Consider the following 24446-nt stretch of genomic DNA (forward strand, 5'->3'; position numbering starts at 1 on the left):
TTTACTAATAACTTTGTTCTTAACTCTACTCGCTTTACCCAACCCATTTTTTGCACCTCGTCCAGGAAGTTAACTGCTATATTAGATTAGTATTTCTCATTCCTTTGCTTTTCCAAAAAAATAAAAATAAAAAAGCTTATAAAGTGTGAACCATATGTGTCAATATCATTATAATTTACTGCTTAGTTATGCTTTCTTGTAATTTATAAAAATGTCAACATGAGTACTGCCTTTTGCTACCGATTGGATTATTGGTAAGCAAAGACTTATTCTGAAGGCATCTGTGGTAGTGAAGAGGTTCAGAACAAGCCTCCCCAAAATGTGCCACTTTGGCATTTGGATGATTTTGAGCTGAAGACACTCAAGACCCCAAAACACTCAGGAAGAACTTTTTATCTCCCCTTTAACTGCCTCTAAAAATTTAGAAAGAGGGCCTGGTTTAGGAAGATAACTATCTCCAGAGATAACTACAGAACATGTGGGTTAACTATGGTAAAGTGGGGTGGTGGGGGGCAGAGCTTGGCAGGGCCTGTTTGTTCAAATTCCTCTCTGGGTCCCATTGTCTCTGCCTGACATGGCCAATTTGCTTATCCTATCTTCCTGTCTTCCTTCCCTTTGAAGCCAGCTTTTTAGCTCAGAATGGCATATAAACTTCAATTGTCTGTCTTTGAGCCTCTCATGTCTTTGCAGAGCTCCCATACATACAAAACTGAATTTTGTTTTTCCCCTGTTAAATCTGTCTTAGGTCAATTACCACAAGAACCTAAAAGGGTAGAGGAAAAAAAACATCCTCTCCTACAGTAGAATATACTTCTCCGGTCCACTCCTTTGGGGCTTGGCCATGTGACAACTTTGAACAATGGAATGTTAATGAACTTAAAGTCTTACGGTGGTTTGTCTTAGCTCTGGACCCTAATGTTCCATGAGGAAGACATACCCAGATAGTTGCTATTCTGTTAGCCTGGATCTGAGAACCAGAGATGTGCAGCAGACCTAGACCACCCTAACTTGGGGTCGTGCCCAGACAGTGAACACAGATGCTCAGACAGCCCAGACTCTATTGGCCGTGAAGTAGTCATTCTGAATATGTGCGATATCGTGATTTATAAGAAATATATATTTGGTCATTCAGATGACCAAAAAGTATTTCTCATATGCATTTGTCTTCCTTATGCATGATTCCTAGCTCACAGCTCCCCAAATCCTTGGAATTTCCTTCTTGAGCAGTAAGAGCAATGGGAACATTATATTTCAGAATATTTGTCTCTTGCCCTCTAATCCCGAAAGACTTCAGTCATACAGGTGAAATTGGTGTCTTGTTATTCATAACGAGCCCTTTTCTGCCACAACTGGGTTTATGTATTGCGGCGACTTCTGGAAAGCCCCTAAGGGAACCAACCAAGTTGAGAGGGTTGGAACTTTCAGTCCCACCGCCTGATTCCACCTACAGCCCCTCCTCTTCCCACCCCCCTCCCACCCCTTGGGTGCAGTCCAAAAGTCACCTCAGTAACATAACACAAGATGCCTTTGCTGTTCTCATCACTTGCTAAGGGTTTGAGGAGCTAGTTCTGTGCCACAAATTAGGCGAAGATCAAGTATATATTTGCTGTTCTAAATCACAATATTAGGGGCGCCTGAGTGGCTCAGTTGGTTGAGTGTCTGACTCCGGCTCAGGTCATGACTCACAGTCCGTGGGTTCGAGCCCCGCGTCGGGCTCTGTGCCGACAGCTCGGAGCCTGGAGCCTGCTTCAGGTTCTGTGTCTCCCTCTCTCTCTCTTCCTCTCTCTGTCCCTCTCCCACTCTCACTTCGTCTCACTCTGTCTCTCAAAAATAAATAAATATAAAAAAATTTTAAATCACAATATCACCTTACTGAATAAATTTCTTTAATAATTCTAAAATTATTTACTCTAAAAAATTCTTCTAGACATGGTTTTGGAAGTTATTTTTTTTTAATTTTCAGATTTATTGAAGTGCATTTTTATATTATTCTCATTAAACTTCAATCTTTGTTAATATGTACATAATATGTACATGATATGTACATGATAATTTCGATTTTAATGTACAATATTTTCAAAATCATTTAGTTTTCCATAGTTCAATTTCAAATTTTATCTTTATTTCTTCAACATGTGTTATCTAGAATTACTTCTATGATATCTGCTTTTTATTTGTTTGTTTGTAGTTACTGACATCTGATTTAATTGATTTGACTCAGAAAATGTCATTGCCATTTTCTCAAGCAACAAATATTCATTGAGTGCCTATTACATGGCAAGTATTTACCTTAATACATGCATATGCTAGTGAGAAACTTTGCCTTCATGGAACTTACATTCTGTTGATATTGGTAAATGTTCAGAATAATTTATTAGCTTCATGCTTTATTATTTTACAACTTTTTGGTTAATTGAAAATTTTACATAAATAATTCAAATTTTTAGCTAATATTCCCTTATGTGTCTTTTTTTTTTTTTTCTTTTCATTAGCTTCCAGTTCTGTGTACATCTTTGGGGATTAGCTTCTTATATACAACCTATAACTAATCTTTTAAAAATCTATTCAGACAACCTCTTTTTCTCAACTTAGATCAATTACATTTGCTGTAATTTAATAATAAATTTGAACTTATGCTTTACTATACATATTTTGAATGTATTTTGCTGCTTTAGAATAGACCTTTATTGCTTTTTTTTTTTTTTTTGTGGGTTGTTTCAGTTTTTTTCTGTCTTCTTTCCAGTTTGGGAGTTATAAAAACGGTTTTAATTTCCTAACAATAATTCTTCAGTGTTTTTCTCATGAACTTAAGGGAATATAAAGTGTGCATATTAATCAGATTCCTAAGCAATAAGTCTTTTAGAATGCAATCTCAAGTCAGACCCTCACTGCTCTATATTCTTTTTCATTTAATATAATTTATTGTCAAATTGGCTTACATACAACACCCAGGGCTCATCCCAACAAGTGTCCTCCTCAATGCCCAGCACCCATTTTTCCCTCTCCTCCATGGCCCCATCCACCCTCAGTGTGTTCTCTGTATTTCAGAGTCTCTTGTGGTTGGCCTCCACCCCTGTTTGTAACTATTTTTTCCACTTCCCTTCCCCCATGGTCTTCTGTTAAGTTTCTCAAGATCCACATATGAGTGAAAACATATGATATCTGTCCTCTGACTGACTTATGTCACTCAGCATAATATCTTCCAGTTCCATCCAAATGGCATGCTGCAAATGGCATGATTTCTTTCTCATTGCCAAGTAGTACACCATTGTATATATAAACCGCATCTTCTTTATCCATTCATCACACTGCTTTACATTCCATTGTTCTTCAGCACTTAAGTCTTACCCTGTTCTGAGGCCCTATTAATTACACACAAGCTTTATTAGTTTGTAATAATGATGTTTGCTTATATTTACGTGTTTGCTTTTTTGGGTTTACTTTTTCTTAATTTTTCATACCCTTTCCTCCCTTTCCTTTTCTTGGCTCTTTTGACATTTCTTTTCCTTTATGAAAGCCTAGTAATGCAATAAAAGCATCATTTTACTCAGGGTCCATTTGGGGTCAAGTCCTCCACACTACTGTAAGTAGAAATTTAACGGTTTCTGTTATGAAATTCTAAAGTAAGTACTGGTTTGCCTGGTTGATATACTGGGCACCTAGGTTTTGTTACAAGAAAAGGATCTGTAGCTAAAAATAAGAAACAATTATGGTTTAAAAGTCACTGCAACAGACAATTCTGCGTACTTGTCAGGTGACTTGCAATGAAAAGAGGGAATAAAAGTGCATAGCTTCAAATTCAGTCTGCTAAATTTCTCATGAAAAATTATTTTTGTTAGATTTCCACTTCCGTGCTTTAGTGTTAAGTGTCCTGAATTGGCTTTGATTTTCTGCAATCAGGGTTATCTTTTGTTTTCAGCTTTGTGGAGGTGTGGTTGACATTGTATGTGCTTACATTGTGCAATGTGTTTTTTTTAAAGGTGGGCAATGTCATGATTTAATATATGTACACATTGTGAAATCTTTGCCATAGCCAAGTTGATTAACACGTTCTTCACCTCACATGGCTACCATTTGTATCTACTGTGAAGACAGTCTTAATCTAGGATAAAGCAGCCATTGACAGAATAAATAACTTTATATGTATTAAAATTGTAGAGGTGTATTACTCACTGACTGTGGGCAATAATAGAGCCCCTTTGAAAGGTGAAGCCATATGCTTAGATATTTTTTACTTAGGATTTGGGCAGCATTGTGTAATATATACAAAAGCTATACTCAGAGAGGGGTCTTTTCTTCCTGTTTGAAAATAAATCTGAAAAATTTTCAGCACTTTCAGCATTTATGTTTTTAACCTCTAATTGTATGCCTCAAAAAGATCAAGCAGAAAAAAAAAAAGAGCAATCAGTAATCTAAGTTAATTCTCTTACAAGGGAAATTTTTTTTTTAAATACAATTTCACGGGGCGCCTGGGTGGCTCAGTCGGTTAAACGTCTGACTTCGGCTCAGGTCATGATCTCGCCGTCCGTGAGTTAAAGCCCCACGTCGGGTTCTGTGCTGACAGCTCAGAGCCTGGAGCCTGTTTCAGATTCTGTGTCTCCCTCTCTCTGACCCTCCCCCGTTCATGCTCTGTCTCTCTCTGTCTCAGAAATAAATAAACGTTAAAAAAAAATTTTTTTTTAAATACAATTTCGGGGAGTTCCGGAAGATGGCGGCATAGGAGGCCGCTGGGCTCACCGCGTCCTGCTGATCACTTAGATTCCACCTACACCTGCCTAAAGAACCCAGAAAACCGCCAGAGGATGAGCAGAACGGAGTCTCCAGAGCCAAGCGCAGACGAGAGGCCCACGGAAGAGGGGAGGAAGGGCGGCGAGGCGGTGCTCGCTCCACGGACCGGCGGGAGGGAGCCGGGGCGGAGGGGCGGCTCGCCGGCCAAGCGGAGCCCCCGAGTCTGGCCGGCAAAAGCGGAGGGGCCGGACGGACTGTGTTCCGACAGCAAGCGCGACTTACCGTCTGGGAGGTCAGAAGCTAACAGCTCTGCTTGGAAAGTGGGAAGGCTGGAGGACAAAGGGAGGGAGAGCTGCTGAGCCCCCGGACGGCAGAGCTCAGCTTGGCGGGGAACAAAGGCGCTCGCCAGCGCCATTTCCCCCGCCCATCCCCCAGCCAAAATCCCAAAGAGAACCAGTTCCTGCCAGGGAACTTGCTCGCTCCGCGCAAACACCCAACTCTGTGCTTCTGTGGAGCCAAACCTCCGGCAGCGGATCTGACTCCCTCCCGCTGCCACAGGGCCCCTCCTGAAGTGGATTACCTAAGGAGAAGCGAGCTAAGCCTGCCCCTCCTGCCCCCGTGCACCTTGCCTACCCACCCCAGCTAATACGCCAGATCCCCAGCACCACAAGCCTGGCAGTGTGCAAGTAGCCCAGACGGGCCACGCCACCCCACAGTGAATCCCGCCCCTAGGAGAGGGGAAGAGAAGGCACACACCAGTCTGACTGTGGCCCCAGCGGTGGGCTGGGGGCAGACATCAGGTCGGACTGCGGCCCCGCCCACCAACTCCAGTTATACACCACAGCACAGGGGAAGTGCCCTTCAGGTCCGCACCGCTCCAGGGACTATCCAAAATGACCAAACGGAAGAATTCCCCTCAGAAGAATCTCCAGGAAATAACAACAGCTAATGAACTGATCAAAAAGGATTTAAATAATATAACAGAAAGTGAATTTAGAATAATAGTCATAAAATTAATCGCTGGGCTTGAAAACAGTATACAGGACAGCAGAGAATCTCTTGCCACAGAGATCAAGGGACTAAGGAACAGTCACGAGGAGCTGAAAAACGCTTTAAACGAAATGCAAAACAAAATGGAAACCACGACGGCTCGGATTGAAGAGGCAGAGGAGAGAATAGGTGAACTAGAAGATAAAGTTATGGAGAAAGAGGAAGCTGAAAGAAAGAGAGATAAAAAAATCCAGGAGTATGAGGGGAAAATTAGAGAACTAAGTGATACACTAAAAAGAAATAATATACGCATAATTGGTATCCCAGAGGAGGAAGAGAGAGGGAAAGGTGCTGAAGGGGTACTTGAAGAAATTATAGCTGAGAACTTCCCTGAACTGGGGAAGGAAAAAGGCATTGAAATCCAAGAGGCACAGAGAACTCCCTTCAGAAGTAACTTGAATCGATCCTCTGCACGATGTATCATAGTGAAACTGGCAAAATACAAGGATAAAGAGAAAATTCTGAAAGCAGCAAGGGATAAACGTGCCCTCACATATAAAGGGAGACCTATAAGACTCGGGACTGATCTCTCCTTTGAAACTTGGCAGGCCAGAAAGGCTTGGCACGATATCTTCAGTGTGCTAAACAGAAAAAATATGCAGCCGAGAATCCTTTATCCAGCAAGTCTGTCATTTAGAATAGAAGGAGAGATAAAGGTCTTCCCAAACAAACAAAAACTGAAGGAATTTGTCACCACGAAACCAGCCCTACAAGAGATCCTAAGGGGGATCCTGTGAGACAAAGTACCAGAGACATCACTACAAGCATAAAACATACAGACATCACAATGACTCTAAACCCGTATCTTTCTATAATAACACTGAATGTAAATGGATTAAATGCGCCAACCAAAAGACATAGGGTATCAGAATGGATAAAAAAACAAGACCCATCTATTTGCTGTCTACAAGAGACTCATTTTAGATCTGAGGACACCTTTAGATTGAGAGTGAGGGGATGGAGAACTATTTATCATGCTACTGGAAGCCAAAAGAAAGCTGGAGTAGCCATACTTATATCAGACAAACTAGACTTTAAATTAAAGGCTGTAACAAGAGATGAAGAAGGGCATTATATAATAATTACAGGGTCTATCCATCAGGAAGAGCTAACAATTATAAACGTCTATGCGCCAAATACCGGAGCCCCCAGATATATAAAACAATTACTCATAAACATAAGCAACCTTATTGATAAGAATGTGGTCATTGCAGGGGACTTTAACACCCCACTTACAGAAATGGATAGATCATCTAGACACACGGTCAATAAAGAATCAAGGGCCCTGAATGATACATTGGATCAGATGGACTTGACAGATATATTTAGAACTCTGCATCCCAAAGCAACAGAATATACTTTCTTCTTGAGTGCACATGGAACATTCTCCAAGATAGATCATATACTGCCCTTCATAAGTTTACAAGAATTGAAATTATACCATGCATACTTTCAGACCACAATGCTATGAAGCTTGAAATCAACCACAGGAAAAAGTCTGGAAAACCTCCAAAAGCATGGAGGTTAAAGAACACCCTACTAACGAATGAGTGGGTCAACCAAACAATTAGACAAGAAATTAAAAAATATATGGAAACAAACGAAAATGAAAATACAACAATCCAAACGCTTTGGGACGCAGCGAAAGCAGTCCTGAGAGGAAAATATATTGCAATCCAGGCCTATCTCAAGAAACAAGAAAAATCCCAAATACAAAATCTAACAGCACACCTAAAGGAAATAGAAGCAGAACAGCAAAGGCAGCCTAAACCCAGCAGAAGAAGAGAAATAATAAAGATCAGAGCAGAAATAAACAATATAGAATCTAAAAAAACTGTAGAGCAGATCAACGAAACCAAGAGTTGGTTTTTTGAAAAAATAAACAAAATTGACAAACCTCTAGCCAGGCTTCTCAAAAAGAAAAGGGAGATGACCCAAATAGATAAAATCATGAATGAAAATGGAATTATTACAACCAATCTCTCAGAGATACAAACAATTATCAGAGAATACTATGAAAAATTATATGCCAACAAACTGGACAACCTGGAAGAAATGGACAAATTCCTAAACACCCACACGCTTCCAAAACTCAATCAGGAGGAAATAGAAAGCTTGAACAGACCCATAACCAGCGAAGAAATTGAATCGGTTATCAAAAATCTCCCAACAAATAAGAGTCCAGGACCAGATGGCTTCCCAGGGGAGTTCTACCAGACGTTTAAAGCAGAGATAATACCTATCCTTCTCAAGCTATTCCAAGAAATAGAAAGGGAAGGAAAACTTCCAGACTCATTCTATGAAGCCAGTATTACTTTGATTCCTAAACCAGAGACCCAGTAAAAAAAGAGAACTACAGGCCAATATCTCTGATGAATATGGATGCAAACATTCTCAATAAGATACTAGCAAATCGAATTCAACAGCATATAAAAAGAATTATTCACCATGATCAAGTGGGATTCATTCCTGGGATGCAGGGCTGGTTCAACATTCGCAAATCGATCAACGTGATACATCACATTAACAAAAAAAAAGAGAAGAACCATATGATCCTGTCAATCGATGCAGAAAAGGCCTTTGACAAAATCCAGCACCCTTTCTTAATAAAAACCCTTGAGAAAGTCGGGATAGAAGGAACATACTTAAAGATCATAAAAGCCATTTATGAGAAGCCCACAGCTAACATCATCCTCAACGGGGAAAAACTGAGAGCTTTTTCCCTGAGATCAGGAACACGACAGGGATGCCCACTCTCACCGCTGTTGTTTAATATAGTGCTGGAAGTTCTAGCATCAGCCATCAGACAACAAAAGGAAATCAAAGGCATCAAAATTGGCAAAGATGAAGTCAAGCTTTCGCTTTTTGCAGATGACATGATATTATACATGGAAAATCCGATAGACTCCACCCAAAGTCTGCTAGAACTGATACATGAATTCAGCAAAGTTGCAGGATACAAAATCAATGTACAGAAATCAGTTGCATTCTTATACACTAACAATGAAGCAACAGAAAGACAAATAAAGAAACTGATCCCATTCACAATTGCACCAAGAAGCATAAAATACCTAGGAATAAATCTAACCAAAGATGTAAAAGATCTGTATGCTGAAAACTATAGAAAGCTTATGCAGGTAATTGAAGAAGATATAAAGAAATGGAAAGACATTCCGTGCTCATGGATTGGAAGAATAAATATTGTCAAAATGTCAATACTACCCAAAGCTATCTACACATTCAATGCAATCCCAATCAAAATTGCACCAGCATTCTTCTCGAAACTAGAACAAGCAATCCTAAAATTCATATGGAACCACAAAAGGCCCCGAATAGCCAAAGTAATTTTGAAGAAGAAGACCAAAGCAGGAGGCATCACAATCCCAGACTTTAGCCTCTACTACAAAGCTGTCATCATCAAGACAGCATGGTATTGGCATAAAAACAGACACATAGACCAATGGAATAGAATAGAAACCCCAGAACTAGACCCACAAACGTATGGCCAACTCATCTTTGACAAAGCAGGAAAGAACATCCAATGGAAAAAAGACAGTCTCTTTAACAAATGGTGCTGGGAGAAGTGGACAGCAACATGCAGAAGGTTGAAACTAGACCACTTTCTCACACCATTCACAAAAATAAACTCAAAATGGATAAAGGACCTGAATGTGAGACAGGAAACCATCAAAACCTTAGAGGAGAAAGCAGGAAAAGACCTCTCTGACCTCAGCCGTAGCAATCTCTTACTCGGCACATCCCCAAAGGCAAGGGAATTAAAAGCAAAAGTGAATTACTGGGACCTTATGAAGATAAAAAGCTTCTGCACAGCAAAGGAAACAACCAACAAAACTAAAAGGCAACCAACGGAATGGGAAAAGATATTTGCAAATGACATATCGGACAAAGGGCTAGTATCCAAAATCTATAAAGAGCTCCTCAAACTCCACACCCGAAAAACAAATAACCCAGTGAAGAAATGGGCAGAAAACATGAATAGACACTTCTCTAAAGAAGACATCCGGATGGCCAACAGGCACATGAAAAGATGTTCAACGTCGCTCCTTATCAGGGAAATACAAATCAAAACCACACTCAGATACCACCTCACGCCAGTCAGAGTGGCCAAAATGAAGAAATCAGGAGACTATAGATGCTGGAGAGGATATGGAGAAACGGGAACCCTCTTGCACTGTTGGTGGGAATGCAAATTGGTGCAGCCGCTCTGGAAAGCAGTGTGGAGGTTCCTCAGAAAATTAAAAATAGACCTACCCTATGACCCAGCAATAGCACTGCTAGGAATTTATCCAAGGGATACAGGAGTACTGATGCATAGGGGCACTTGTACCCCAATGTTTATAGCAGCACTCTCAACAATAGCCAAATTATGGAAAGAGCCTAAATGTCCATCAATTGATGAATGGATAAAGAAATTGTGGTTTATATACACAATGGAATACTACGTGGCAATGAGAAAAAATGAAATATGGCCTTTTGTAGCAACATGGATGGAACTGGAGAGTGTGATGCTAAGTGAAATAAGCCATACAGAGAAAGACAGATACCATATGTTTTCACTCCTATGTGGATCCTGAGAAACTTAACAGAAACCCATGGGGGAGGGGAAGGAAAAAAAAAAAAAAAAGAGGTTAGAGTGGGAGAGAGCCAAAGCATAAGAGACTGTTAAAAACTGAGAAAAAACTGAGGGTTGATGGGGGGTGGGAGGGAGGGCAGGGTGGGTGATGGGTATTGAGGAAGGCACCTTTTGGGATGAGCACTGGGTGTTGTATGGAAACCAATTTGACAGGAAATTTCATATATTAAAAAATAAAAAAAAAACTGTTGAATAAAATACAATTTCAGTTTCCCAAGATGATGGGTTTCTTTGTTTGTTTGAAATTACATATTACCATAAACTTGATGCTATCACTAAAGGGATTGTGAGTTATGACTTTTTGGTTGCCTTTGTTTTTAAAATAACCTATATTTTAAGAGTATTGACCTGAGAATCAGTAGATGAGTTATATGTGTTTTATAAACTGTTGGGAGAGAGTATTGGTAGTAACTTAGAAAATAAGCAAGGCCACTTGGTTTTTTGTATTGTTTTATCTCTTTGCTTTTGTTTTAATTTTCCTATCACAGGAACCATTCTCAATCTCTGTTTCTAATGAGAAAATATAATCTAACTACAGGATGATTAAGAGAACCTATGGCAACTCATTTCATAATGTTAATATAAAATGCAATTGTTTTCTTAGTATGATGCCTCCAAATGAAAGAAATGTTCAGAACGAATAACTTTTTTCATTGTCGAAAAAAGAAAGACTGTAAAGTTTGAATAAACAACGACATGGATGAATCAGCTAACCTTATATCCATAAGTTTATAGCTGTCTATTATGTTTTAATATTAATGTACCTCTCATATACTAACAGCTATATATTATGTTTGAATATTGATATACCTCTAACATACTATTGTAGATTTTCCTGGTATTTCTAACATCCATCATGACATTTACCTCCACTAAAAGCAGTTTAATAATTTTGGCCAAACTTGTTGAGAGTCCTGTAGACATTGTATTACTTATCTATTGCTACATAACACATTACCCCAAAACCTCATTGCTTAAGACAGCAGTATTTATTCGCCCATAATTTCTGTGGGTAAGGAATCTAGGCACAGATTAACTGGGTCCTCTGGGTGTCTTTCATAACTGCAGTCAAAATGTTGGCTGGTGGTCAGTCGAGTCTTGACTGGGGAAAGATCTGCTTTCCAGTTCACTCATGTGGCTGTTGACAGGATTCAGTTCCTTCTATGCCACTGGGGCCTCCGTTCCCGGTCGGCTGTGGCTGGAGGCCATCCTCAGTCCATTACCATGTAAGCCTGCTCTCCATAGGAGCAGTTGGCAACATGGCGGCTGGTTTCATGGAATCAAGGAGAGCAAAAGCAACAGAGAGGGTGTGCAAGTGAGATGGAAGTCAAAATCTTCTGTAACCTAAGCTTGGATGTAGCATCCCATCACTTTTGCCATCGTCTGTTGAAACAGGTCGCAAGGCCCAGCTCACATTCAAGAGGAGGAGATTACACAAAGGTGTGGGTGTCAGGAGGCTGGCGTCCCTGGCAACCAACTCAGGAGCTGCCGACCAGACAGGAGTTATGATGCTTCACCAAGCATTCCGTAAGGCTGTAAATTTAAAATCACAGCACAGTTTAGTTTGCATAATACCAATCATTGGCTAAAAATAAAAATCAGTTCAAACATCTAGATGGTACCCAATTAGCTGAATCGAATCCTGTGAATTTTTTAACAGATTGACTATCTCTCTGTTTACTATGGGGATAGCTGGCAATTTACCTTCAAATATTATGATGGGCTAATATCCAGGTATGGTGGGATTACCAAATTCCTATTGGAAGTAAAAACTACTACATAGTCTTGCAAATGCCTCCAGTTGGAGGGGCTTGATTGAAAAAGACATTTACCCAGTACATGCCAGTACTCTGATAATGCTCACTTGATGTATCTAGGACAAGTAAGTCCATTATTGTTTTTTTTTTTTCTTTAGGTTGTACATCAAGAAAGCAATTATCTTATTTGCCTCCTTTATGTCAAAATACAGGAGATCAACACCTTAATTAACTTAACTCCTAGTAGGAATTATCAGCTAAAATTTCCTGGCCTTTTTTATAATGGTTATGTATCACATAGGAAGGTGTTCATTTTTACATATCATATTTATATCATCTATCATTATATACATAATAACCTATATATTTGTAGTCCATTTCCATCAGTCATATTTTTGTGGCAATTAATTAGTTTCCTTTTTTTGAAATTCACTTTTGACCTGTAAATAGAATTATTAACATATTAAATAACAAATGACCTTATTTATCCATCTTGAGCTTATTTCTTTTGTTACTAATTTCTTTTAAGTGAATCCCAAATCCATTTCATCCAAATCTGCTCACTGATTTATATGTGGATGCTAAGTAAGTTTACTTTTGTTTTCTCTTAATCTCAGTTATTACTTTAATTACTTTAAACAAATTCATTATGGAGAAATCAGTGAGGCCAACATTAAGTTTATAGTTAATAAAATGACTACAAAAGGAAAAGCTTAGCTGGTGAATCACGATTTAAATTTCTTGCTTCCTATTCCCATTGGAATATGTGGTATCAGAAGATGGCAATAAGCCTCTAGTGCATCACATGGGGACTCTAGTTAATAATAGTGTATCGTGTATTTGAAATTTGCTAAGACGGGAGATCCTGTGTTCTGCCCCCAATGCAAATTATTATCATTATCATTATCATTATCATTATCATCATTATCAATATTATTAATTATTATTATTATGTGAGGTAATGGATGTGTTAATTACCTTGATTATGTTGTACACCTTCAATAAACATAATTTTCCTTTGTCGATTATACCGCAATAAAGCTGGTGGGGAAAAAGAAACACATAATCAAACTCTTCAAGAAGTGGTTACATACATATGAATCAGTAACCTTCTTCCTATATTATTGGTTGCTTTTGGTAATGTCCTGCAAAATAAAAGGAACTGTATTTGTATCTTATTTTCCATTTTTCTTAGGCCTTACACTTATTTAAAATGAAATGATTTTGGGGGCGCCTGGGTGGCTCAGTCAGTTAAGCATGTGACTTCAGCTCAGGTCATGCTCTCGCAGTTTGTGGGTTCAAGCCCCACGTTGGGCTCTGTGCTGACAGCTCAGAGCCTGGAGCCTGCTTGGGATTCTGTCTCTCACGCTCTCTGCCCCTCCCCCGCTCACACTTTGTCTCTCTCCCTCTCAAAAGTAAACAAACATTAAAATAAACAATAAAATAAAATGAAATGATTTTTTACAAATATCTATAATCAGATTATAAATTCATTAAAATATTTGCAGTCAAATAAAAAATAAAATCAAGGTATGACCATGATAAAACATTTCAGTAGAATTCTAATTTCTCACTGAAAAAATACTTCCCTAACTATGACATATTTTTCAAGGCTTTTTAGATTCTGATTGTATATTACTGTTCTAGTACTGTCTTCCTTTGTTTGTACATAGTTAATATACACAGCCTTGCTTTGGTTTTCAATAACCCAAGAATATTCCAATGGCAGTCAAAATGTATTAAGTTCCCACTGGGAGAAGAATATCATGTTGGGTAGTTTTTTTTTTTTCTTTAATGTTTTATTTTATTTTTGAGGAGAGAGAGAGAGTGGGGGGTGGGCAGAGAGAGAGGGAGCCACAGAATCCAAAGCAGACTCCAGGCTCCAAGCTGTCAGCACAGAGCATGTTGGGCAGTTTGTAATCTTAGTCACAAAGTTAGAAGAAGACTGGAACTCTGATGTTGAATGACTGTATAAAGAAAAGAAAACTAAGATACTAAATTTCATTACATATATATATATATGATGTATATATACATATATATCATATATATATTTATAATCTCACTTGTTTAAATAGTCATAAGATCAAAAATATAAGAACTTTGAGCAATAGAATAATAACTTACTGGGAAGTGTATACTTAACAATCTATAGGAAATTACAGTGACATTTGAATAGTGTATACTTAACAATCTATAGGAAATTACAGTGAGATTTGAATAAACTCAGTAACACTGACAGAGAGAAATGTTCACTTGAACCGTCTGCAGATAATCATTATGAAAAATAGTTAAATATTATTTAAGGCATCAAAAGCAGAAATAAAAATATAAATTTTATTTAAGAAATACTGCCATTGGGGGGCATCTGGATGGCTCAGTGGGTTGAGTGTACAACTTCAGCTCAGGTCATGATCTCCTGGTTTGTGAGTTCAAGCCCTCTGTTCTCCTCTCTCTCTGCCCCTCCCCCACTTATTCTCTCTCTCTCTCTCTCTCTCTCTCTCTCAAAAAATAAACAAAAAAAACATTTTTAGAAAAGTAAGAAATACTGCCAGTGGAAGGTGTAAGGATCTGGATTTGAAGTTTTCTGACCTAAGTACAACTGCTTACCCCCCAGGGCTTTGAAGGCAAAACAACTGAGGCAGCTTGGTCGTTTAATTTGAAAAAAAAAAAAAAAAAAAGCAAAACAGAAAATCTGAGCGCAAGACTGATGGATCAGCCAAAATAGAAAGGGAAAAATCCTGGCAGCAAGAGGACTACAGAAGGAGTAAGACTCAGATGACAAAGACAAAATTCTGCCCGCATCATTGCTGAAGGTAATCTAAGTATGTGCAGGAAAACAATAGGGGATCTGGTGGAAAAGTAGGCAGAAACCAAAATAGAATCTATTCTCGACAGAATTGCATCAGGCAAGCTTTGTAAATTTTCTGCTTCACAGAGTAAAGCTTAGTAGACAGCTAAAGTCATATGTGCTGGAATTGTCAGAGGATATTGTCCAAGGCTGCCAAAGCAGCTGGAGATCAACTGGACATTCCTAGAAGCAAAGAAACAGAGGATGAGCCCATGTATCTGAGTGTAATCGCTGCTCCAAACCTTGGCTGACCACCAAGTTACACAAGGGCCAGGCTAAAAATACAATGGTAGGAAGACAGGAGACAGAAGAGGTGTCTAAGCCCATGAGAGAGACCGTCTTCAGATGGCATCTAGGTGAGCTAACTGCCAGTGCAATAAGAAAGCATCAATGGTTAGAATTACTAGAAGGCAATTAAAGCTCACGAAACTTTATTATCAGTGGTGTTCACTTTTTCCCCCAAATTCCTAGACATGCAGAGGAACTTAGAAAAAGAAGATGTAGGGGTTGATTAAATAAGCTGCCTAATTTATAAGGCTACCATGATACATTCCCTGACTCTGTACCAAAACTCCAGAAAGATGGGTCCAGAACTAGGTTTGGGGTAATATTAATATAATATTTATGAACTGAGGAGACAAAGAGTATTTTTAACAGATGATGCCCAGCAGAAGTTGCTCAAGGGGAAACTTTTGCTCCCGTCAGGCAAATCAGATTTGATGGTTGTATTGAGAAAGACGAAAAATGAGAAAAAATTGGAAGTGATACAACGCTCCATAAGTTAAAGGCTTGAAATTATCTGTTGGGTTGAAACAGGAACAGTGATTCCAATGCTAAATGATTCCAGAAAATTATGAGTTTTATACAAATGGTATTTTGTGTTCCACTTGATAATATGGGGGGAAATTTTAGACGATCAGTATGGTTTGGAAGACAGGAGGTTTTTAACTTTTGCCGTATTGCAAGTGTTCTTTCTCCCATAAAATAATGAGATGTATAAAATTTCACAATTTTTATCCTTAGAACCTGGAAGTAGCTAGCCCTTAGACACAAGCTGCTGACTCTTCAGGGCTTAGATTAAGGAAAAAAATAGTCAGATGTCAAACATCTCTGCCCAAAATCGGGATAAAAGATCACAGACAGGTCAATTCCCCCACAGAAGCAGGTCCCAGGTCCTGCCACTGGAGCTCTTCGCTGCCCCTCCACAAACTGTGGATTTTCAGATACACAGTGAAATCACCAGGAAAAAACCTCACTAAAAGGAAAATTTGAAGTCAATGCAGGTAATGAGTTCTTAATTTTACCCAGGAGAATATTTACCACGGAATGAACCCTGGAGGTCTTCAGCACGAATGTGCTCTCTCCTCTTACTCTTCTGCTTTATAGACAGGATGAACATCTTGGCCATTGGACTTTGGTTAGCTTGGTGAGTCATGCTTTGGCCAGTGTGATGTAAGTTATGGTAATCTACACCACACCCCAGCAGAAGCTTGATGTGTTCCCAAAGTCTGAAGACTCTGTGGGCCTTGTCCACTCCTCCCCCTGCTCCCCATCTCAGCCTTTCCTTCTGCCGTGAGGAAGCCACCCACAGTCCCCTGTAAAGGGAGCAAGACACAAATGTTTGTTGTGGCAAGCCCTGAGTTTGAGGTCTGTTCGTTGCTGTGGTAAAGGTTCAGATGAATGGGTTTTGCTAGATCTCCATCGTGTCGTGCCTTATATTTTCATTTCACTGTTCTTGTAAATCTCAATTATTTAGAGTGTGAGAAAGAAAAAAGAAAGCAAAGCAAATTATTGGAAGGAAACACACTCTCAGTTCTAGGAGAAGGAAAGGGAAATAGAGTTGGAAGGATTAAATCACCCACAACAAAAGTACACTTGGCTAAACCTTTAAACATCTGCTAGGGTGGAAATTGGCAAATGTTTTTGCACTTACTCTGCTACATCAGGTAAGGTCACATGAAAGACAACCATTTCTCCCGGCCCCTCTGATCCTCCTGATAAGGATAGGCCCCAGAAATCAGTGTACCCCAGCATTAATCAAAACTCCCACAGAGGGTATCTGTCTTGCAGATCTGTGCCCGAGATCTATCCTCTCTCCCTTTCTCTTTGTCCGTCTCTGTCTCTGTCTGTCTGTCTCTCTCTCTTTCTCTCCTCCTCTCCTCCCAACATCAGGACCTCACAAAGTCTCCTTATTGCTGGGTCCCACCCACGCCCCTCAGCATATGTCTGACTGAGTCATAAACATATGAATTACCTGTGATCACAGGATTCATTGTCATCTGTTTTGACATTATTCTCTTAAAAGAGGAGACAGAAGCAGTTGTTGGTCTGACATCACAAGAGAGTATTCTTCTCTTCCTCTCTCCCCCTCCTCACCATGTACCAGAATCCATTCCCATATTACGGGCCAAACTATCACGGTGACCACCAAGAACACCTAAGGGAAACAAATGGCTACAGGTAGAACTTAAAAAAAAATTTTTTTCAACATTTATTTATTTTTGAGACAGAGAGAGACAGAGCATGAACAAGGGAGGGGCAGAGAGAGAGGGAGACACAGAATCAGAAACAGGCTCCAGGCTCTGAGCGGTCAGCACAGAGCCCGACGCGGGGCTCAAACTCACGGACTGTGAGATCGTGACCCGACCCGAAGTCGGCGCTCAACCGACCAAGCCACCCAGGCGCCCCTACAGGTAGAACTTTAAATGAGAGGACTAAGGATGTTAAAAATCTCCTCAGAGAAGAAATGGTATCTATTTTGAATGTGTGTGTGCTTGTGTATGCATACATATGTCTGTTTTTCTGTGTGTGTGTGTGTGTGTGTGTGTGTGTGTGTGTGTGTTGTGTGTGAGTGCGTCTGCATGTGTTTGTGCAGGAAGTACTTAGGTGCTTAAGGAATAAAGGCACTGGCCTCGAGGAGCCTGAATTCAACTCTGGGCTCCATGATTCCTCACTGTTGGGAGTACGAGTATGTTACCCATGGCTCTGACTCACCCTCCTAATCTGAAAAAAAAAAAGAAAATGATAATGTTACATACTGCTTAGGTTATTTGAGGATTAAATAAGTAAATACATTTAAAGCAGTTAAACAAAGACAAGCACACACTAAGCTCTTTGTAGGTAGTAATAACTATTTGGGGACATTTTCCATCTTGTGGAAAATGTATCTGAGAGTCACAGAATCACCCGTGAAGCTAGTACCAGAATAGTTAATGCACTCACGGAATAGAGTCACCACCTCCCATTAACATTTTGGGAGGACACAAAGTCACCTATAGAAAGTCATGGAATGGGTACCACATTGTACTGCCGGGAAACACAGACAAGGCTGCTTAGACTACATCTTGTCTGGCCAAAATTATATTTATAGCATCTCCTTCAACTCAATTTACCAAGACAAAAATCTACCTGGAGTTTTCAGTCAGTATCCTACTCAGTGTAAAGGAGGTACATTTGGCTGGAGTATCCTCTGTCTGCAAAATATTTTTCAAGAACCTGCAGGAGGTGACCCTGGATTCAAGTATTCAAGATCATAGCTGTGTCCTCATAAGAGACACAAGTAACAGTTATGAATCTTCCTGTCTATGTTATCATCCAGCCCACATTCCATATGGGGCTTATTAAAGACTTTGTCAAGTGCATTACTGGTTTAGAAATATATCATTCTAAATGCTAATGTGGGTGCAGTAAGAAAGATACTTTCACATAACTGGTGTAAGTGAATATGGCTACGAACTTCGGAAAGTAATTTGGCAACCTGAATTAAGGGTCGTAAATTATTCATACCGCATAAATTCCACTTCTAAAAATATATTCTAAGGAAATAACCAGAGAAATTGACAACTATGTTAATAACAACATTATTTATGAAAGCAAAGATGTGGAAAAATTCAATGGTCATTAATAGGAGTGGAGTGAATGCATTATGCTGTAGTCATAGATAAAATATTTTGTAGAAATAGCAACTATAATTTTAAAAAATTAATGAATTGGAAAATGCTTATGAAGTAAGGGTACTTGTAAAAAGAATCGAGACCAAACAAATATAAAGAGTTAATTTATATATAATATAGGATTATATTATTACATTATAATATAAACTATATATATAGTTTATATATAAATAAATATATATAGTATATATATATAGTAAACTATACATTATCCAATAAGAGAGAAGCAGATCTTGGAAAACCAGATAGTAGCATATTAAAAGTACTTACATCTCAATTCCTGAATTCTGAATATTTTTTTCTTCTTTATATTTATCTCCATTTTCCAAATTTAGGGTCATGTAGCTTTGTTTTTTTGTTGTTTTTTTTTTCAGAAAAAAGTAATAGTTTTAGAACTTTGCTGAAGTTCAGATAGATGAACTCTATGATGGTGGGTTAGACTATCCATTTACAAGCAAATTATAATTTGAAATGAGGTTAATCTTCAAGAAATCTTTATTCTAATGAAATTCCTTTTGGTGTCTAGTAGCCTTTTCTTTTAAGGGCTTAATAACTACTCACTTGAAATCGTTTCCCCATGGTTCTACACTAAGTGCCCGCGTCTGATTTTACAGCGTCTGCCTCCAATAGAAATATATTTCCCTGTCAACTCATACCTCACATTTTTTATTAAACAAGATAGTTTTTGTTAATATTTCCCTTTTTTTCTTACCCAGCAGTTTTATTATTTTTATTCTATTCTTTATAAAATACATAAACATAAGGTAAAGATATTTATTTGGGGTTGCTTTTACAACTGTCAGTAATTTATGCATAATAATCTTTAAAGCAAAAGAATGTACTTCAAAATGCATTCACTTTTCTCTTGGTTAGTTCTAGTCTGATTACTGCCAAACTTGTTGGGATATTTGAAAATTCTAAAAGGTAAAATGGCAAGGTTCTAGATTGTTTCTCTTAATTATTTTTAGCAACAACACATTTCTAAAGAAATCTGAAGCTGTACCCGGGCATACCATGTAGGAGGACAGAGGGGATCTTCTCAAGGGAGAAAGAAAAACAACTTGGAGTTCCCACTCTCATCTCAATTAGCACAGTACCTACCACTGGGCTGCCTAGAGATACCACCAGGAGACCTCAAGTTTGTAAGAGCCCAGTAGGAAATCAATATGCTAGAGTATTCTGTGCATATGTAACACCAGATTTTTGCTATTTCACATTTGACAATAAGAAATTTCACTGTTCTGCTTCTGTACCATCAGATAAAGACATATTTCACTCTTTGCCTCCTCCTCTGCTCATCCATTATTTCTTTTGTTTTTTAATTTTTTTAATGTTTACTTATTTTTGAGAGAGACAGAACGTGAGTGGGAGAGGGGCAGAGAAAGAGAGGGAGACACAGAATCTGAAGCAGGATCCAGGCTCCAAGCTGTCAGCACAGAGCCCGAGGCAGGGCTCGAACCCACGCACTGTGAGATCATGACCTGAGCCGAAATTGCATGGTTAACTGAGCCACCCAGGAGCCTCTAGAATATATTTTTAAAATAAAATCCTCCTTATTATTTCATAAAAGCAAAAGCAATGTTATCACTTTTCATTAGCCAAAATTTTATGTATATTTTATTTTTTAAGTGTTTATTTATTTACTTTTGAGAGATAAAGAGAGAGGGAGGGAGAGGTAGACAGAGACTGAGACAAAGAATCCCAAGCAGGCTCCGCACTGTCAGCACAGAGTCAGATGCGGGGCTCGAACTCACAAACCGTGAGCTCAGGACCTGAGCTGAGCTCCAGAGTTGGATGCCTAACTGACTGAGCCACCCAGATGCACCTTCATTAGTTAAAAAGCAATACTGCCAACAGCATTCCCGGTAATAGCAAAACTGAAAATAATTAAAATATCCCTAAACAGGAAAGACAATGATATAGGAACATCATGAAATATTAGGTAGCAGTCAATACCCAGCACAGCTCTAAGTGGTAATATGGATAAATCTTAGTAAAGTAAAATGAAGCCACACACTCTGAAAAAATGATATGTGACATAATGCACTTTTAAACATGTCAAAAACAGCTAAGACATCAACCTGCGTCTGAACAATACCTAGAGATAAAATAAAGCCCTATAAAATAAAGTAGATAAGGAAATGATAATCATGAGATTCAGGAAAATACTTAATTCAGGTTAAGGAGGCAGAGCAAAGGATTAGGAAGCCTTTGATAAGTTGTGGGCAAGTAAATATGCTGCTTTAGGAGCTTTTACAGAAAGTAGCGTATTGAATAAATGAATAAATAAACGTGGACCGCATCTGAACCAAAAGCAAGACTGTTTCAAGAGCCAAGATTTACTATTACTCCGTTGTTATCCAATCTTCTTAATATATACAAACGATACGTTATTACAAAGTGTGCTTACAATTTTAGACAGAGAAATGGGGTTAAAACATTTTGAGTAATTTTCATCAAATATTATGGAACATTAAAGCGTGGAAGTTCTGTTGAATGGAAATATCTCCTGTCACCTCTATTTTATATTTCAAATAATATTTTAGAATCTATTACCTACATCATTCCAAAGGGTTCTGGTGCTGTAACGGGTGAGGCACATTTTCTTCTCGAAGGTAGACAAGAGAAGGGGCAATAAAGGTCACGGGTGAGAGGTGAGCTTTAGGGTCAGGTGGCTATAATGAGAGGCGGGCGTGAGAAATCAGAAGAGGGTGTGTCTACTTGGTGGTCTCTCCAGCCCCATTATTCGTGACCGTGACTCTGAAAATGGCTTTTCAGTTTAGATGACTGTCAAAGCCAACATTTTATTCCGCCTAGATCGGATGATATTGAACACAAACTGCGAATTGGTAATTTATGCACCGGAGACATGCTCGAGAATTATGAGCAAGGTGACCTGACGGTATTTTCTGAATAATTGGCTCTCTCACTTCCTAGGAAATTTCACCTTTATTACCTCAGCATGATACTTTTCCATTTTAGAGCTCATCAGAGTGGGCGCACCAAGAAGTTTGCTAGTAGTTTGCTGCGCATGCCCTAAAAAATCATGCCATTCAAGAAAGAAAAATGATAAATGTATTCTTCGGGTACCCAAATTCTATTAACATAAAATGATCCTGACTGAACTACTTCTCTTTTGATTGTGATTATAACTATAAATAATAGAATTTCATTCCTCCATTGGATTGGCTCTCGGCAGAAACTAAGGTTCTCTTTCAAACCAGCCTACACTGACAGTAGGACTTGATCAGAATTGCTGTGCATTACCAAGATGGATTCTGTTCTACCACGGCTTTAAAAATAGGAAAATGCCACATCTGACCAGTATGACTAAGGTCAAGACTGTTTTGCAATACGATTTCATATTTTAGGAGCTTTCTAGTTCCCTTTTAGCCCAGTAACTACATATTACCTTTGCTGTCAGTAGTATTTTTGTGCAAATTTAAAACACGAACAACTTGAGCATGCCATAGTCACCTGGAGAGCTGTGTATGTGGTTCAATTTTCTTTTACAAGTTATTAGCGAAATGCCATTAACTACAAACATAGCCGAAATAGATATATCTAATTGCTTTGATATATAGGTATGTTTAGTTTTTATTTTTGTGATATTTTTAAAGCAGAAAATAACTAATGAACTTATTGGCAATTCCATCCGTTCGGATATTCAGACCGAAACTTCCAGTAACTTTTTAAAGAACTTCTGAAGCTTTTGGTTGCTTATTATTATTATCACAATATACTCAAATACTGCGATTACTTGGAAAATGCCAAGGCTTAAATTTCGGAAAAAAATCAATAACAATGTGCCTTGAATAGGTTGAGGAACAATTTTCAGTGCCCTCTGCTCACTGAAAAGCGTCTTTCTTTCAACAAGTCAGCATGCACCTTGAATTAAGTGTATGCACAATAATAAATGTATCCAGGTATATTTGGTAAAGAAGAACTCAATGTCAAAATTTTCTTCACTACTGTAGCCCCATATGAAACCATTTATGTGATACTCTTCTATCCATAATGTCAATTTCTCTGGGCTAAACACTCATTCAGTTTCTTCTTCATCGTCCCTTCTCTGTTTTCATACCTCCCTCATCACCAGTCTTGTTGACCCTATCTCCAGAATATCATTCATGTGATTAGTACTTTATTGTGCATGTTTGTAATGATATTAATATAGAGCCTCAGACACCTCGGGCATCCAGGACTTCCCTATGACACTCTGTGACACTTCTAAGATCCTGAGAGATGGGGCTTCTTCTGAGAATGTGGTCAGGCAGCAGGCTGGGGCCTGATTCAGACATTCTCTGGGGCTTACCTGACTCTTAGAGTATCCCGGCCCGTCCACTGCCTGCCTCTCCCATATCGACTCCCCCACGCGCTCAAAGCCACCTGGAACACCTATGGGCTCCAGCTACACCCTGTTTGCAAAACATAAAATAATCTTAGCTAAAAAATTTCGAAGATAAAATTGTATTTATCCCATGGTAACACTATCGAGTCTGGCTCCTAACTACCTTCCTTGCCTCTAGATTTTCCTCTAATTTGTGGAAGATATATTTATTAGAAAAATCTTGTAAACTTGTTCATTTTACTCTGTCCCTCCTCAAAAAAGTTGTTTCAAAACCTGTAAACCCTTATATTGATGCCTCAACTCTTCACCATTCAAGGATCCTGACACACTGTCCAGAAGGCACTACACAGCCATATGCCCAAGACATGTTCTCCAAGGAGTCCTTTCCTTCCTGTCAACTATCATCAAGTCTGTGACTTTGACCATTGACCATTGCCCTTAAATCATCTCTTTTGTTCATCTGTCTAAATATTATTCACTCTCTCCTTATTTCACTTCCCTGAATATGTTTATTCTTTAAGATTAAGCTAAAGTCTCACGCTTTCAATGGAGATCCACCAGATATCCTGTTCCAAACACACTGGTTCGCCTGGAAACACTTGCAGAGAAGAGGCTGATATACTTTCGAAATTTCATATTTTGTTTCCCTCGTAAGTTTTAATAATAACCTTCTCTACTGTGTTCTAGATAGTCTTCTAGAAGCTGCATTTATAATGGTGGACAAAACTTATGTGGCTCCTTACTTCATTGAGCTTCTGGTCACAACTTCATATACTAGATCATTTTCTAGTGTATGAAACAGATTTGATTCCAAATAAGTTGAAAGCAAACAAGAAAGAAATCTTCCAGATTATCAACTCCATTTCCACTGGAAGTTCTTGAAGATTCTTGAAGTTCAAGGGCAGTCCTCAGACTTGAATTATTCTTTATATAATAACAATCCATTTGAGAAAATCACATTCTGTGCCGGTAACCTCAACCTGCAAAATAATGGTAAAATAACAACAGGTAATGTAATAGAAAATTCTTCTATGGGATGTTTTCATGAAAACTATGTACCTTAAAAGTAAACTTCTAGTTTCTAGTTTGAATTCATTATTTT

The 24446-nt window shown here is 38.7% G+C and overlaps 1 non-coding gene across 1 annotated transcript; it reads left to right on the forward strand.

Annotated features, from left to right (window-relative positions):
- Nucleotides 1-1632: 1632 nt before the first annotated feature.
- TRNAR-CCG (transfer RNA arginine (anticodon CCG)) lies at nucleotides 1633-1716 on the forward strand. The gene has a single exon. It is a non-coding gene; the product is annotated as a tRNA-Arg (tRNA).
- Nucleotides 1717-24446: the final 22730 nt, after the last annotated feature.

The sequence above is a fragment of the Neofelis nebulosa genome, chromosome 11 (assembly GCF_028018385.1).
Source record: "Neofelis nebulosa isolate mNeoNeb1 chromosome 11, mNeoNeb1.pri, whole genome shotgun sequence".
NCBI classification, from domain to species: Eukaryota; Metazoa; Chordata; class Mammalia; order Carnivora; family Felidae; genus Neofelis; species Neofelis nebulosa.